The sequence below is a fragment of the Lagenorhynchus albirostris genome, chromosome 16 (genome assembly GCF_949774975.1).
Source record: "Lagenorhynchus albirostris chromosome 16, mLagAlb1.1, whole genome shotgun sequence".
Lineage (NCBI taxonomy): Eukaryota > Metazoa > Chordata > Mammalia > Artiodactyla > Delphinidae > Lagenorhynchus > Lagenorhynchus albirostris.
Window position 1 is genome coordinate 61,757,827 of NC_083110.1, and position 14,387 is coordinate 61,772,213.

Sequence of the window (14,387 nt, forward strand, 5' to 3'; positions counted from 1 at the left end):
GGTGGGAGACAGAGACATATATCTCAGGGGAAAAAATTAACTCCTACAATAAATAACAAGAGGCTGGCATTCCCACACCCTGGTAACCAAACCAAGGACAGATTCTGCAAAATAACGCTAAAGCTGGTAGGACGCTGAACATCTGAATGTAGCAGTCACCCTGGAATCACCAAAACTAATGTTGCATTTCTGATAGCTATAAACAAATTAAATTTATTCAGAGGGGCAGTCCGAATGTCTGAGCCACTCCTAAATTGGCCTAGAGGTAGGAGGATGATCTTAATGAGGTATGACAAGACTTGCATTACAAAATGATTTCAATTACTGGACACATTAAAAAGCCACTTTGCAGCTGTTAGAAAAATTTACAAATAGACTTTAAATACATCTAATGAAAAACAGCCGTTAATCTTCCTGTTTCAATTCTAGTTTTACTCTAACCTGTGGAAACAAGTTAGGGAACAGATCCAGGGATGCTCTGGGGGAAACTGGGATGAAATAAAGCAAGGAAAGCCTTCTTCCAACTAGAAGATACTTCCTTATCGGAGTGGTATCATGGACCCAAATGAAGATGCCTTATTACTTATGTTATTTCCAATTGCACTAAAATCCTGATTCAACTTTAAAACCTCACTATATGAGCAACTAGAACATTCCTTAAAGACCCAAGATCCCTCCAGAGAATTCTCACCAGGCTCCTCAGACTGGTATTGGAGACTCTCTCTGAGCTGGCTCCACTCTGCCTGTGCAACCTTCAAAAGCACATGCTCTGCAGTAAGACATGTCACTTATTACTCTGCCACCTGTAAGTTGGGCAAGTTACACAGCTAAACAAATCATTAATTTTCTGCACCATAAACTGGAAATAAGGTCTAATGTAGGTTGGTTCTGATATTTGACAAAACTACATTCTTCAAATGACTAACTTGGCGCTTTCTGATAAGAAGAGCTCATATTATTAAGGGGCACCTTCTGCTCCAATCACGTTGGCTTCATTGTTCTCCAAAGGCACCAAGGTTTTGCTGTTTGCCCCTTACCAAAAAGTCTCTTGAACCTTCTCCAACTATACCTAGCCTACCTAACCTTTAAGATCTTTCAAGTCTCCAATCCTCCACAAATTCTTCTCTGCACACCCCAAACCATATTCATCTATCTCTTTTCTGAACCATCAAATTCAGTGGTACCTCTCATTTTGACAACAAAGCTGTTACCCCCACTCAACTGCTTCCCATAAGCAATCCTATCTTCCCAACCAGAAATGAAAGCCTAGGATGACAAGACCTGGTTTTTAAACTTCTTTGTTATGTTCTTCAAATCTAATGTCATGATATCCACAAAGTAGTATAAAAAGATAATTCACAATAATGTATCCATACTCAATAAGTATTTTCTCTCTACTCAGTACTCTCAAAAATATAGTGTGACACAGCCACATTACCATAAACACAACTACAAATACAATTGGAAATCAATACAAGTTCATATATATTGTGACATCAAAATGAGCAGGACAGGGGCTTCCCTGGTGGCGCACTAGTTGAGAGTCCACCTGCAGATGCAGGGGACACAGGTTCGTGCTCCGGTCCGGGAGGATCCCGCATGCTGCGGAGTGGCTAGGCCCATGAGCCATGGCCACTGAGCCTGCACATCCGGAGCCTGTGCTCCACAATGGGAGAGGCCACAACAGTGAGAGGCCCGCGTACCGCAAAAAAAAAAAAAAAAAAAAAAAAAAAATGAGCAGGACATTAAATGTTTTCCTTGAGTCCAAAGTACAAGGGAAGGCAGAGAAGAGGACAACAAAAGTATCAGGAAACAGGAAAATGAACCCTAAGTTGAATATTTCAAGAGAAGCACTTTCGATACCAGATAACAGAAAACCTGAATCAAAATGGAAACTTACTAGCCCCCGTAATGAACAGGGCCAGGAATGGGGCCAGCTGGATATCACGACATGATCTCTCTCTATCCACTGGGCCTGTTCAACTGCACACTCACTCTTTGGGGTGGCAGATCCAGCCCCCATTCTATCATGACAAAGACGAGAAAAACAGAAAGAGTGCTTCTCTCTCAGCAATCCCAATAAAAGTCCCATTTCAATTTGACTCTGATTATCTGCATAGCATCGAACCTACTACTATAGTCATGAGTGTGTGATATTCTGACTGGCCACAAAAAGAAACCCACTAACTCTCTAGCTGGCAACTTAGCTGACTCCACAGAACACCTGCAACCTGAAAGTGGGATAACAGGGTGGTTGCCTGGGAGAGAGCTGAAATATTATCGGAAGAAAAGTGAATAGTTTCTGGGCAACATAAACAACATGTCTCTGCTACAGCTGGAAATAACTAGTTGGTTGATATTTAAATCTATAGATATGGAAATAATCTAATTCTCTCACATTATACACATATTTTTTAATTCTTGAAAGAAGCAGCCATGAGCACATTGTGTAAAAGAAAGAACAGCTCTTTGGAGGACCATAGTTCACGGTCTGAGTTTCCCATGTGGCCTGCTGACTTCCCTAGATCATTTGGTGTTATGACTGGAACTCCCAAAGTCCACCTGTCTGGGCTACTATTAGGGTCAGACATGAGACAAAAGAACAAAATACCAGTCTGGTTTCAATCTTCCCACAAAGAACATAGCACAGAGCTTTGGAAGTTGGTGGAGTGTAAAACAATAATCTTCCAATATAAAAAAATGTTATTTTCAATAAGATGTAAAAACAGGACCCTGAGAACTACAATCATTATGGATTCTCATCCCTACCCCATTTTCTCAAAAACAGATTTATTCCACTTTGGTTAAGTACATGCTGTCTCTGAAAATATTCAGTTTAGCATTGTCTTCTGTTTGCTTTATTTTCAGTTGCACTTCTCTATTGTGTCTTAATTACTATAATTTAAATCAAATTGGATGTTGCTCTTTATTTCTTTAAAAAACAAACTAAACAAATCCATGGCCTACAAAAAGTCAGTAGCGTTGTGCAAAAATAGCAACAACAAATATTTATTGAGCATATACCATAAAACAGATGCTGTTTCAGTCTCAAAAGATAAGTGATGTGCAGGTGATGAAAATAAAGCAACATGTTAGAAAGGGACTGGATGGTCAAAGGAGGCTTTTTTCAGAAGGCAATAGTAATGTAGAAATCTAAATGACAAGAAAGGTATCTAAGCATGTATAAAGGGGAAGAGCATTCCAGAACACCTAGTGCAAAGACCCTGCTATGGCCTGAATGTTTGTGTCCTCCCAAAATTCACATGTTGAAGCCCTAGTCCCCAAAGTGATGGTATTTAGAGGTGAGACCTTTGGAAGGTAATTAGGTCATGAGGGTGGGCTCTCATGAATGAGATGAGTGCCCTTGTAAGAAGAGGCCAAAGAGCTAGCTCTCTTTCTACCATGTGAGGATGCGGTAAGATGTCAGCTATGCTCAAGCCAGGAAGTGGGCTCTCACCAGACACCATGCCTACTGTCACCTTGATCCTGGACTTTCCTGCCTCCAGAACTGTAAGAAATCATTATTGTTTAAGCTACCCAGTCTGTATTTTTTTTTATAGAAGGTGTAACTGACTAAGACCAGAAATGTGAGCAAGGTTGATGTGTTGAAAACAGAAAGAAAACTCTGTGTGTGTGTGTGTGTGTGTGTTTTGTTTTTCTTGACTGCACAATAAACTTGGGGAAGACTGGTAGGAAATAATTTCAGAGATTTGGTCAGAGGCTTAGTCATGCAGAACTTTGTAAATCAGAGTAATGGGTTAGATTAAACTTCAAATTTCCACTGGAGAGTTTTATTTTCAGAAGAGGGAGTCAAGTTATGTGTAAGTTTTTTAAAAAGACAACATGGAAAGTACATACACAAAAGATTTGTACTGAAAAAAAAAAAATTGAAAGACAAGTACTTATTAAAGATGTCCAGGCAAGATAGGATGGTGACGTGGATGAGAACTATAGCAATAGACAGGGAAGTGGGTGCATACTTGATTAACTGTTTCAAAAGTATTGTCAAAACAATTGGGGAGTGGCTATGGTAAGAAGAGTGAAATACAAGGCTAAACATTGCTCTTAGACTACTGGCATAAGCCACCAAGTGGGTGTTTTTTATATTTATCTGTGTGGGCTAGACTACAGGATGAGTAGAGGGAAGATGGGCAGCAATCAGGAATTCTAGTTCCTATCTCTTCTGTTTGAGATGTCTTTTAGAAATCTCAGTAGTACAGTAAGTAAGTAGTTACATACACCGGTGTAGGGCAGTGGGAAGAGCTCACTCTGTAAGTAATGAATTTGAAGGTGAAGGGCATATAGATGGTTCATAGGCAAAAAGTTCACCCAGAAAGAATGAGTAGTTAGGGAAGAGAAGGGGGTCCAGGACTGAGCCAGGGATCAATGCAACATTGAAAAGTTGAGCAGAGGAGGATCAGTTAGCTAAGTAGGGCAGGAACAAGGAACCATCAAAGTAAGAGAAAAGACAGGAGAGTTTTCTGTCACAGAAGCCAAAATAAGAATGTTCAAATAACCATGGAATAATCAGCCATATTTAGTGCTTTTGAGAGCTTAAGAACAGAGAAATAATCATTCAATTAGCAATATGGATGTCACTGATAACTTTGACAAAATGGTCTCAGTGGAGTGGGAGGGAGAGAAACACAATTGTGGGTTGATAAAAAAAATGCAAGGTAGTAAGTGGGAACAGCAACTATACACCACACTTTTAAGAATCTCATAACAAAGGAAATAGAAAAATATGTTATTGGCAAGAGGAAGTTTGGCAGAGTCCACAGAAAGCATTTTAAGATAGGAAAAATTTGCTACTCGATGCTCTGTGGTGACCTAAATGGGAAGGAAATCCAAAAAAGAGGAGATATATGTATATGTATAGCTGATTCACTTGGCTATACAGTAGAAACTAAGACAACATTGTAAGGCAACTATACTCCAATAAAAATTAATTTAAAAATAAACAAACAGAAAAAGATAGGAAAAATTTGGACAGACTTTTACTGTGATAGGGGAATTATCCAACAGAGAGGGAGAAACTGATGATGCTGGAGAGAGTGTGTATAAAGCAGGAGAGAGGCTTTTGAGCAGAAGGGAGAGATTCAGGAGTCCAAAGGGAAGTGCAAAACTTATCCAAGATCAATACCACATCCAGCCATTGTAAGATAAGGCCATTCAGAATGAGTAGAAATGTGGATGGGTTGATAACTATGATGTTGGAAAGATGAGGAAGTACCTACTGATTATTTCTATTAGCTCAATAACTTATGAGGTGAGTTATCAGCTGAAGGTAAGGGGCTGCTGGAATGGAGAAGGCTTGAGGAGAGTCAACTAGGCTGTATATAGTCTTTGGAGAATGGGAAAATATACATAATTAACATGTGTAGTAGGATTGCTGGAGAGAGCTATATCTCCTTTTGAGATAGGAAATAAACAAAGTAAACAACCTCACTGTGTTTGTTTATTCTCCATCAATCCTTGGCATTTGCCTGTAAGCAGGGGGGGAAAAATATTCATGTGAAGTAAGTCCATTATTTGTGTAACAGAGAGATACTGTCCACGAACAACCAAAGAACGTTTGTTCAACAAAAGACACAAGCGATGTAAATATTGACCATGCAGAACCCGAAGACACAGATAAGGGAACACTGAACATTCAGAGCAGAGAGAAAGGTAGGAAGCTGGATTGTACACATAGAGCAAAGCCTTTCCGCATAAGTACACAGCGACATGCAGGACTAAATATTAATATATTGCAGGACAGCAAAGCCTCCTTGCAAATCTACTGATACTTTTACCAGCAGGGGCACTTTCTGCAGTGTCTGCCTGGCCTCCAAATTCCCTCCTGTGAACCTTTCCTCTGCTCAGCCTAAGCAATGGGCTATAGGCCATTTGCTCTATGGTCTTCTCCCCGTGGTCGTTGCTGATTCATGCAGAGATGGCTATCTCATCCAAGTGGTTTGATCCACTTTGCCTTGTTTATTTAAATCAGGATCGATTGCTGCCAATTTGTCTCTGCTGGTCATTTGAGCTAAATCAGTAAAATCAGGAGTTGAAGAATGAAGGAGAAATGCTGAAAAAAAGCTGTGATATAATTGTTTGTCTAGAAAGACAGACCTTTCTTTAAATCTGCTTTGATTCTTGAGAGCTTTACAGCCTCAGATATTAGATCTCCCCGAGACTTGATTCCACTCCCTAAACAGGGCTCTTGAAGAAAGTCCTATATCCTTATAGCAAAGTCTGTTCTGTGGCCTAAGCATTTTGCGTGAATTTTTGTAGTCTGTAAATAAAGACATTCCCAAGGCTAACAGTGAACTTAAGTATATGATTAAGCAATGGCAAGAATCTTCTGAAAATCATAAGATAACATGAGGAAGTAAATGCTCAGTGTGGACTGCCATGTGCTTAGTCATAGGCCATGAGGAAGAAATGAAGCAGAAATTCAGGTTCTATCAAAACAGGGACTCTTTCCTCAGCTATCCCCAGCTAAGAAATTTCATCAGCTACTGAATTTGGAGGAATAAAAAAGTAGTATCCCTCTGTAAAACATGCAGAGTTGCCATATTTAATCACACTAACATAAATTATGCAGCACAGTATATTTATTCAATAGTGTGGATTCATTCGATTCAATCTTTCTGTTATTTTCATGAAGTTCTAAACCTCAGATCCCTTCCAGATAGGGTTAAAGATAAATAACTCAATGACACTGGTACACCCTACCTGGCTATTTTTAGACATAGTTCTTGTGGTCAGAGCGGGTAAAACAAGGTAAGCAATATATATGTGTGTGTGTGTATCTGATATATATATATCAGAAAAAACTGTTGCTTTAACAACACCAATGTAGTAGGTGCATTACAATTACATTATAATATTATGATGAACCCTGGCACCTTGGAAGAGACACGGGGGAAAAAAGGACTCAAGTTGTATTGCTGCCAAGATCTACTGTTAATTGAAACTTGCCCTGTGATGTCAGGGTGGATGCCTTGAGGAATGCATAAGGATACAGTATCCTCATTACCAGGTTCCCCTCCCCCGTAGCATGCTGCCTTTCCAGGAACAAGAGACAAGACAGACTCATGGAAAAACTTCAAAACATGTATGAATGAAACATAATTTTTTATTTCAACATTGCCAACACTTCATCTTTTTGGCCTTAGTCCACTAAGAGTCTGTAAGGACTTTGGGAATTCTGTTAGCTTTTCTTAGCTGCAATTTATCTCTAATTGGATTTAGCTAATCTCTAGTATTCACTGCTTTTACAGTTTATGATATTAAACTCAAGGTAGATTTTCAATTTCCTTAACTCAAAATAGGCAATAAAAATAGTTCCTTGGTACTGACCTCAAAGGGTTGCTACGTATGTAAGCTACCAGGGTGACTCTTCCCAGCAAGGATTTGCATTAAACCAAAAGCTGTATTTCTTTTTTAAACTATTTTAACTCTTTGTATGTACCTGCAAAGATGGATTATTTAATGTTTTAATCAGTTTAAAAATCAATACAAGCAAATGAGTAATAAATGTGAAGGGCTCTATATTGATTCAATTCAATCTGACAAACATTTATTGAAGAATTATTATATGCTGATCCCTTCAATAGGTACAGACTGGGACATGGTCCCAGATCTTGAAGTGTTTACAATCTTGAAAGGAGAGTTTTTATAAGAAAAACATACACAGAAAATATACTGAGTAATTCAAATAATAAATTAGTATCTGAACATGTGTGTGTTTACATGGGTATATGGTATATGCATGTAAAGCTTCAGGTGAAGCTAAAGAACGGTAACAAGCAGATGGGTAACGAGCAGAAGAGGTGGCTCTTCTGCCTATGTTAGTCAGATAAGGATTCTCTGAGGAGCTAACATTTTAAAAAGTTGTAAATGAAGGGAGGGGGTGAGCCACATGAAGATGGAGTGGAATAGTGTTCAAGGCAGGAAAATAGCTCAGGTGAAGACAAGATTGGCTTGCTCAGGAAACCATGAGATGCCCAGTGTGTCTGAAGCAACATGAGTGGGGGAGAGGAAGGGAGATGTGGTCAAGGAGGGAATCCATGACCGCTAAGAGTCTTGTCCAGTCATGGAAAGAATTCTATTCTAAATGTGATGGAAACAATTAAACAGTTTTGAGCAGGTAAGTGACATGATCTGATTTATTTTTTAAATGTTATCCTGATGGCTACATGGAGAACTGACATGTGGAAGGCCAAGGAAGAAACAGAGACCAGCTTAGAGACCGACATGGTCATCCAGGTCAGGGAGAATGTCAGCTTGGATTAGGCTGGTTAACAGTAGAAGTGGGCAGACTAGGGATATGTTTTAAAAATAAAGCTTGTAGAACTTGGTGATTGGAAATGTGAAGAATCAAGGACATACTGGTTTTTTATTTGAATGAATCATTGAAAAGTGGTGCTTGAAATTTTACAGAAAGAGGAAGTTTGTAAAAAAAAAATGGTGAGATATGTTTGTCAGGATTGTATCAGTTCTGTTTGAGACAGGTTACTGTCACGATGGATGTTAAACACTGAATACAAGACGTCAAGTATGCAACTGGATTTTCACATATGGAGTTCAAGGGAGAGGTCAGAGCTAGAAATTCAACTGGGAAGTCATCAGCACATAGATGGTATTGAAAGCCATGAGACTGAATGAATCACCTTGGGAATGAGTGTAGAATGAAAAAAAAAATAATGAGTAATGAAGATTAAATGACGTATGTATAAAGCAGAGCTAGTAAAAGCTCAAAGATGACTTTAGGAATGTTGGCATAGACAAAGTTATGACCTACAAGTTTTAATAATATTATAAATGATGGAAGATACACGCACACACACATACAGATATACACACCAAAAATTCCCTGTAACCTCACCAGTACAAAATAGTTAATATTAACTATTTTTATATTGTCTTTTGTTCTTTGTACATTTGTCTTTATTTTTTGCAGAATTATAATGATACTTTATATGACCTTGTATTACTCAAGTATATATCATAAGCACATTATAGGCAACTGTAAATGTGACCTATATTGAATGAAGGATACAAGAAGGGGATCACTCAAGACTAAAATTTCCATGTGATGAAAAGGACTACAGAGAGGAGCTCACTAAGTATTTGCTGAAATAGTGAATGAATAGATATCTTCCATGCCCAGTCTCTGAGTCAGAAATTACTATATTTATGGATCACTAAGGCAAAAGAGGTCAGAATTGCCCCTACATTTATTCAAGCTCCTTAGTAGTATTATTGGGATGGTATTTCCTCTTTTCTTGGAGAGAATATGCCACAGAGTCATACAAGGGCAGGAAGGCTGTGCATTTTCCTACTAGGTTCCCATGACCCACTTCATTTCAATAATAGCATAGCATTGTAATGGAACTCCACCAATATTTTAAGGCTTTACACTTAATATTCAAAAATTAGTTCCAGTGTCAACTAGCCATAAATGATGAGAATGGGTTTTGTTTCACTGTTATTTTCAAAAGCATCTTTCTATTAAAAAATAATAAACTGGAGGGACTGAAGGGGAAAGGATGGGGCTTACTCATTCATGTTAATGGTAGTTTACCCACCAGCTAATTCTGTTTTTCTTATCTCTGTGGAAAAATAGAGCTATACTTCACACTAGGGTTTTTCTTACTATAACTGGACAACCCAACAGAAACTCCCTTCAATACTAATAACATAATGGTAGATGCCATTTAACAAAGATCTACATGCTAGGTTTATAGCAGGCTTAATATAGTATCCCATGTAATCCTCATGGCAATTCTATAATATAGATTTATATGTAATATATAACATGTGTGTGTAGGCATATGCATGCTTACATACACACACCCGAAGTCATAAAAGTTATAGGTAACAGAGCTGGTACTTGAACTACAATGTGTCTGATGCCAAAGTTGCAATCTTAAGCACTATGCTACACAGAAGTTCCCAGAAGTTTCCCACAGTGGCCCCTGGGAGACACAGTGATATAGTGTAAGATGCATGAATTGCAGAATTAAATGCTCCTTAATTGAAATACCAGATATTAAACCTCTCTCAGCCTCTCATTGCTCATGTGTAAAAACTGAGATAATAATTTGGTTTTTTTCAAGACTGTTATGAGGATTAAGTGAGAAAATTTATGCTAAGTCACATAGTATTATATTTGGTATTACTGGACTCCAATTCCCTTGAAAATCTGTCTTTATTTTTATTCCAAGCTTCTAGCCCGGTATCTGTGAAAAAAACTAAATGCACAAATGTTGAATGAATTGCACATAGTAGGCAACCTATGAAATACCTAGCTGCCTCATTTGCCTCGGGCATCCTCAGAACAGTCCATGGATTGTCTCTTTACTTTCGATAAAAGAGGGAATTAAGAAAGGTAAGAGTTTACTACTTAAACTCTGAAAGAACAGCCTCCTATTTCAGATATTTTTCTTTGAACCTGTATCACTGGGTGCCGTCTACGGAGATCACAAGTGTCCCAGAGTAGTGGAGATCAGCCCATTTTAGGCTGAAACATTTTCCAGGTAATAGATTAACATACTCAGCACACAGCCTCACTGACACTGCTTCCGGTAAGTTGCTTTTACTAGAGAAAATTAAATAGGGCTCTCCTGGGGGCACTATTTTAGACAAGGACGTCCCCTGAGCCATGAGGACACAGAGAAATCCATAGTGCTGATGTCATTCCATTTTGATAACAGATCATTTTCTCAGGTAACCCAGAGTAGAAAGACGTGTGTGTGTGTGTGTGTGTGTGTGTGTGTGTGTGTGTGTGTGTGTGTGTGTGTGTGTGTGTGTGTGTGTGTGTGTAAAACAACTGACACAAACCAAAAGAATGAGAATCAAACACAGCAATAACAAGACCCAACTACCTTCCCAGTTTGGTGGAACCTCAGGACTGACAGCGAAATAAGGGAGTTCTAGGGACACCCAGTGAGCATAGCTAAATGCACAATGAATCAGGACAACAGGGAACATAATGAAAGAGACATGCCAAACATAACATACAGTGGGAGAGGTGCTATACACAGAGGAGAGGACACAAAAAGTCCCCAAAGAGCAAGCGGGTAGAGGCCAAATTTTCAGCAGAGACTTAGTAGTTTAGATCAGGGGCATCAGACAGACTTGGGTGTGAGCCCAGCTCTGTCATGTACTAGCTGAGTGACCTTGGGCAAGCAATTTCTATTCTAAGCTTCTGTTTGCTCATCTAAAAGGGGAACAGTAACAGTACCTAGTTTATGGGTCTGTTAGAAGGTTTACAGTGAGAATGTAGCACAATTCCTGACATTTATTAAAAACCCAATAAATGTTGGTGGAAGTGGTGGTAGCATTCGGTGCTCAATAAATGCTCGTTACTACAGTCTAGGAACTTGGCTAACTGCACTTCATCCTCCTAATAACCCAGTGAAGTGAGTGCAATTATTTTCCTCCTGTAACAAATGAGAAGACTGAGGCATAGAAGACTAAGGAACTTGACTACGCCATACAGCTGATTCGTGAGATAGCTAAAACTGAAACCAAGGCAGGATGGCTCTAAAGTTGGGGCACTTAACAGGGCAGTGGGGATGGTGGTGGTAGTAGCAAAATTGTAGAAATGCAGTAGTTTATTGAAAGGCACTAATGTCATCCATCGTTAATAAGGCACTGAATAATTCATTTATTTATTCATAAAAAAGAAATGAGTATTTGCTTCCTCTCAGATGTTCTGTGAGATTTAGAAAGCAGTGACTAGCTTCATGGGAGCCTGAAGAAATGCATGTAACACACACACTCTGGGATTTGAATTCAAGCCCTGCTGGTGCTGGGTGACGTGGGGACTGCTACTTAACTCGCCCAGCTTCAATTTCCTCTTTGGTGAAACTTCACGTGATTGCTATGAAGATGAAATTAAAGAGAATAATCATATAATGCACCTAGCATATCATAGAGCATTTGATAAATGTTAACTAAACCTGTCGTCTCTCTTTGCTTTAAACTACTTGGGTAGATTTTCATTTACATATGAAAAGTTAAACCCAAAAATGAAAGTTCAGCGACACCTAACACAATGCGTGTAATATCAAATTCCTTTCTCCCTTCTGTCTTTCCCTCTGTGCATCTTCCTTCCTTCCTACGTTCCTTCCTTCCATCATGCACCATGTACTGTATGTCTACTGCATGCCAGGCCATATGCATAGCACTAGGGATACAACTAAACCAGACAGTAAATATATGATCAAGTGCCATCCTTGGTGTTCCAGAGCGATCACTCTGTAATGAAGTGACCAGAGACAGTCTTGCGCATAAGATAAAACTGAAGTTAGCCCTTAAGGGCAGAGAACCTGGACAGGGAGCAATCATCTAAGAGCAGGGAAGGGATAGAAGCAAAATGTAAGAAGTCCTAATGTGTGAGATCTTTGCTCATCAGTAACGGGTATCATTTGGCTAAATAAACTAATCATAGACAACAGCCATTATAATTAATTTCCCCAACTCCCCTTTGGAAACTTTTCCTTAATAATAACCTTGCAATGAAACCCAATGTATAAACCAGAAAACACTGAAGTATCCTGACTGAAGCTGGGAAAAGAAGTCCAGAGACCTTTCCAGGAACATGCCTTTTGCTCCAGGGCATCTACGGAGATCCCACAGAACTTCTGGAATGAAACGTAAAGCAAAAAAAACCCCCACAAAATCTCTCTTCAGAGAGTCGTGAAAGTTTAAACATTCATCTGGGAACAGCCTAAGAAGAATGTTGAGTACAAGTCTGAGTAAGCCTATACCTAAAGAAATTGAATGAAGAATTTGATCAGGAAAATGATATAAGGAAAGTATGCTGAGGAAAAATCATCTTAGATAAATAGTCTGATTTGGAGGACTAAAATAATACCTGCAAGGTGATTAAATGGGTATTACTACAGTTTAATTTTAATGCACTCCCAAGATTCTTGTAGAGAAATCAATATGGTCTGAGTTGTAATAAGGATCTAACCACACATTTACATATAACTCTGAGTACCTCCTTTAAAAAAGAAGGAAGCGGAACCCCACTATTTTTAGAAGTGTAAACACTTTTGTGTATGAAATAAAATGCATAAATATTCTTCTGACCTTCAGAACTGTAAGGTAATACATTTGTGTTGTTTTAAGTCGCCAAGAGTGTGGTAGTTTGTTACAGCAGCAACAGGAAACTAATACAAAACAGTCTCAATAACTTGAAAGATAGAGAACTATACAGAATATTTTGAAGGTCAAAGAGATTCATTGATCCATTCCTAGAGTTAATTCTTAGAACATCTCTTTTCTGGCCACTTTGCTTTTCCTTAAAATTTCCTAGCGATTATCTAGGCCCTCGAGGTTTCAAATCATCTTGAAAACAATACAAGAGGATTATACCACTTCCACAGTGATTTCCTCCATGTAGATCCATGACAATGTGAATCTGCATCAGTAGTTTACATTTTTATCTATAATCCAGAATCTCAAACAAGGGCAAAATTGCACTCAGTAAATTAGCATTTGATCTTTACTCAAAACACGTCTCATTGAACAAATTTAACATTATGTTACTTTGGATTAAGGGTGCTCGTGGACTTACTTCTTGAGGGATGTCAAACAAAGCATCTAAGATGTTTCCCTAACCTCTTTCTATTCTTTATATGGATCATGTAGTAAGTAGAACAATGATCCTCCCCAAAGATACCCATGTTTTAATCCCTGGAACCCGTGACTATGTGAACTTACAGAACAAAAGGGATTGTTTAGTTGTTGTTTAGCCAAAAATCTTGAGGTGGGAGATTATTCTGGATTATCTGAGTGGGCCCAGTGCAATCAGAAGAGTCCTTCTAAGTTAAAGAGGGAAGAAGAGTCAGAGGAAAATATCTTACGAAGGAAGCTAGAGTCAGAGCTACATTGAGATCAACTGGCTATGGCTGTTTTTGAAGATGGAAAGGAGGTCAAGAGCCAAAGAATGTGGGTGACCTCTAGAAGCTGGAAAAGACAAGGCAACAGATTCTCTTCTAGAGTCTCCAGAAGGAACACAGCCCTGTCAACACTTAAATTTTAGCCTAGTGAAACCCATTTGTTCTTCTGACCTTCAGAACTGTAAGGTAATACATTTGTGTTGAGTATGAGTTTGTTATAGCAGCAACAGGAAACTAATACAAAACAGTCTCAATAACTTGAAAGATAGAGAACTATACAGAGTATTCTGAAGGTCAAAGAGATTCATTGACCCATTCCTAGAGTTAATTCTTAGAACATCTTTTTTCTGGCCACTTTGCTTTTCCTTAAAATTTCCTAGCGATTATCTAGGCCCTCAAGGTTTCAAATCGTCTTGAAAACAATACTCTTAAGTCACTAATCAGTTGGGTATTCATGGAATGTTAATAATCCTCTTTATG

The 14,387-nt window shown here is 38.7% G+C and overlaps 1 pseudogene; it reads left to right on the plus strand.

Moving 5' to 3' along the window:
- Positions 1–8,199: 8,199 nt before the first annotated feature.
- The window catches only part of LOC132506945 (WASH complex subunit 3-like), a 124,978-nt pseudogene continuing 118,790 nt past the window's right edge, over positions 8,200–14,387 (plus strand).